At 44.2% G+C, this 4,271-nt stretch overlaps 1 pseudogene; it reads left to right on the top strand.

Moving 5' to 3' along the window:
• Positions 1 to 4,271, top strand: part of LOC111969131 (heterogeneous nuclear ribonucleoproteins C1/C2-like) — a 41,207-nt pseudogene that overhangs the window by 33,808 nt on the left and 3,128 nt on the right.

Consider the following 4,271-nt stretch of genomic DNA (forward strand, 5'->3'; position numbering starts at 1 on the left):
TGGAGTAGCACACAGCGTTGTATCAGATCTTCAGTGTCTTGGCAATTTCTCGCATGGAATAGCCTTCATTTCTCAGAACAAGAATAGTGACTGACAAGTTTTAGAAGAAAGTTATTGTTTCTGGCCATTTTGAGCCTGTAATCGAACCCACTAATGCTGATGCTCCAGATACTCAACTAGTCTAAAGAAGGCCAGTTTGATTGCTCTTTAATCAGCACAGTTTTCAGCTGTGCTAACATAATTGCAAAAGGGTTTCTAATGATCAATTAGCCTTTTAAAATTATAACTTTGGATTAGCTAACACAACGTGCCATTGGAACACAGGAGTGATGGGTTGCTGATAATGGGCCTCTGTACGCCTATGTAGATTCCATAAAAAAATCAGTGCCCAGCTACATAGTCATTTACAACATTAACAATGTCTACACTGTATTCCTGATCAATTTGATGTATATTAATGATTTAAAAAAAATAGCTTTTCTTTAAAAAATAAGGACAATTTCTAAGTGACCCCAAACCTTTGAATGGTAGTGTACACATAGACAAACACACACACACATACATCCTGTGACGAACACACAATCAAGTGCAAGCATACACACACACACACGCCACACCACACACACACAGACACCACACACACACAAAAGACAAACACTCCCAAAAACACACACATCAACACACAGAGAGTTGCTATGTGCTGTGTGGCCTCTATAAGAAATCCAGTCAGGTTGTAAGCCCTCTAACCCTAGCTGAATCTCTAATAATTATGAGTCAGCTTAAACTGTTCTAAGTGCAGCAGCTTATATTACAAGTTCCATTAAAGCTCAGTTTAGTTTTCTGGGCTCACAGCAGATGTTGGGCCGTGGGTCAGGGAGCTACATTACAGTACTGAAACAAATTGAGAATTAACTGTAGGCTGGAAAACTGCCATTAAGTTCACTTTCCGGTGGTACACTGTAGATGGTACTGGTTTTGACATGGAGCTGTGGAGTGTTTTCGCTACAGTCCAGCAAGAGATCATGACCTCAATTCAGATTCCAAGCGAATTTGGACAGTCAGTCCGGTTCAATACATTAATTTCAAGTTTAGTGCGGCCCTACCAGGTCACAGTTCAATCCCGTTCAGTCCACTCCAGTCTTGCTCAAGACTTTCAGTCTAATGATCTCTGATCACGTCGGATTCTGTCCATATCAGTCCGGTTTAGTCCAGTTCCGCATGGCTTAACCCAGGTCAGTCCTGTTCAGTCTGACTCAGTTTTTCCAAGTCCAGTTGAGTTCGGTTCTAATCTGGTTCAGCAGGGCTTAACCCAGTCAGTCCTGTTCAGTCTGAACTCAGTTATGCCAAGTCCAGTTGAGTCCGGTTCTTGTCTGGTTCGTCACCAGGTCAGTCACTCAGGTAATTGCTGTGGGAGCTCTCCACCTCCCTCAGGCAACACTGAAGGTGACATGGTCATTCAATAAACACAGCACTCAGCACATCTGAATAAAGAGTGCTCTCTCTCTCTCACACACACAAACACCACACTGAACAACCTTGTTGTCCTCTGTGTGAATGCACTCTGTGTGAGGCACTTCCGATGCCTGTAGATGTAGGCATGCAACAGAAGAGCTTGAGGGAACGTCCCTCTGTTGTTTGTGTTTCTTATCTTCAGTTTAAACAAACATGCCAGAAAGAAATAAAGAGAGTGTAAAGATGATGGTTAGAAAAACAAGGCTGTCCAACATAGAGATTAACTTCACCTCCCTTATTCCTCTCCATCGTCTCTCTTTCTCTCTCTCTCTCTCTCTCGTCTACTCTCTTCTTCTCGCTCTCTCTCTCTCATCACACACACACACACACACACCACACACACCACACACACACAACACCAACACACACAACACACACACACACACAAACAGCACAACACAACACACACACAACAACACACCACACACACACACACACAACACAAGTACTGTAGCTGTGAGTTGACACTGTCATCTTTTTCTTTGCATATTTTTTTTTTTGCCTGCGCTCGATGCATTTTTCTGTCTTCACAAAGGAAAAAACCCTCACCACTGATTTTCAATTTCTTCAAACACAGGTACAAAATGATTTTGCCTACGTGGCTGGCTAGCTCCTCCGACAGCTTGTGGTGTGTTAGTGTGGTGTGTATGCGTGTGTGTCTGGTACATCTGTTTGTGTGCATATTGACGAAAAATGTCTGCCTCGTACCACCACAGATAACAGCTCTAGCAGAGACCAAAGCCTCTTTCTAATAATTCTTCTAATCCACAACATGGCAACACACACACGCACACACACTTACACAAACACTTAAAACACTCTCGCTCTGTTTTCTCTAATTTTGCCGCGCTCAGCTGTGAGTTGACACTGTCATCTTTTCTTTGCATATTTTTTTTTTGCCGCGCTCTGCATTTTTCTGTCTTCACAAAGGAAAAAACCCTCACCACTGATTTTCAATTTGCTTCAAACACGGTACATGATTTTGCCCTACGTGGCAGCTGTGAGTTGACACTGTCATCTTTTCTTTGCATATTTTTTTTTTGCCGCGCTCTGCATTTTTCTGTCTTCACAAAGGAAAAAACCCTCACCACTGATTTTCAATTTGCTTCAAACACGGTACATGATTTTGCCCTACGTGGCTGGCTAGCTCCATCGACAGCTTGTGTGTGTTAGTGTGTGTGTATGCGTGTGTGTCTGTACATCTGTTTGTGTGCATATGAGAAAATGTCTGCCTCTACACACAGATAACAGCTCTAGCAGAGACAAAGCCTCTCTTCTAATATCTCTTCTAATCCACACACAAACACACGCACGCACACACACTTACACAAACACTTAAACACACTCTCGCTCTGTTTTCTCTAATCCTCACACATCCACAGTCTCCCGTTGTCTGTTTCACGAGCTCCTATTCTCTGAAACTACACTTCAAAGTCATTGTAGCAGCACACTGCAAACTCCACTAAAGGACTTTAAACTCCCATAAGTCTTTAGTCTCCCAGCGTCTCTGCTGAAAGGCAACGGTCGCAGCCCTCTCACTACATTGGTGGCCGGTTGATATACTTCATGCACAGTGAGGTGGCTGTATCTGGTTATATACTGGTAATACATTCTCCTGAGACAGGGGAACTGAAGTGTGAGATAGATTTCAGTAAAGGGGTAACACACGTTCCTCAACTGAACACTAAAGTATTGTCTCTCTCAGCGACTTACAGCTCAATCACTGAACCCAAACTGACATCACACCTCAAGGCTTCCCGACTGGCATCCTGTTTGCAGCTGGATTAAAGTGTGTTTCTCTCTCCTCAGTAGTCTGCCTGGAGCCTTACTGCAGAGAGGGTGGCTATCTCCACACAGCCTTGACTGTGTAAAGGCCACTCAGGCTTACTTAGGACATGTAAATAAACACTAACCAATCTGTTCATGAGTCTCTGAGCKCTGCTCTGCTGTAGGCTACACTCAGGGCACAGGAGAACAGGGCTATGGTTCCTGGGGTGGGTTTTTGGTGGTACAGGATCTTCTTGGTGTGTATGGAGGGTGATGTGTCCTTCTCTTTCTCTCTCTCTCTCTTGCTTTCTTTCTTACTTTTTTTTCAGCAACCCTCCTTTTCCCCCTCCTCCTCCCTCCTCTCTCTCAGTTTTTAAGAGCTGGAGCCAGTGCCCAGGTCTCTGTCTGTCTGGCTCTCAGCCCTAATTGCTCTCTGATGCTATAAGCAGATGCCATATGAAAGGCATTCAGGTTGGAATGTGACTCAGTCAGTCTCGCAGGATTGAATTAGGTGGCAGAGTGTATTAAGAGGTTAGGATGAAAGCCAGCCCTTAAATACTGCAGACAGGAGCCAGGTAGGCAGTCCTTGTATAAAAGTTCCTGTACTTCATTTCAGAGTGGAAGACTTTCATTAAAGCTGTGATTATAGAGCCTACAGGTTAACATAGGTCCCAGTCAAGCTGAGACTAAATTGACTTACAGCCTATGATTGTCATGTGACTGGAGTGCTGACTCCTGTAAAGTGTGTGTTGTGTGTGATTGCCCAGCTCTGACCCCTCGGAGGAATCTGATTGGCTGACTGTGCTCCTGTGACCCTTTTCGGGGGTGTTATTGGTTAGTTTTTAGCCTTTACCAGTAGGTTGACATGTGTCCTTCCCCCTGGCTGATGATGGACGACCAGTGAGTGGTTGGTTCTCTCCAGGGAGGTAGTGGGGGTGGAGATCAATGACTCTCTTAATCAACATGATTAAAACACCACCTCTCTCTGTCAC

The sequence above is a fragment of the Salvelinus sp. IW2-2015 genome, linkage group LG10 (genome assembly GCF_002910315.2).
Source record: "Salvelinus sp. IW2-2015 linkage group LG10, ASM291031v2, whole genome shotgun sequence".
Lineage (NCBI taxonomy): Eukaryota > Metazoa > Chordata > Actinopteri > Salmoniformes > Salmonidae > Salvelinus > Salvelinus sp. IW2-2015.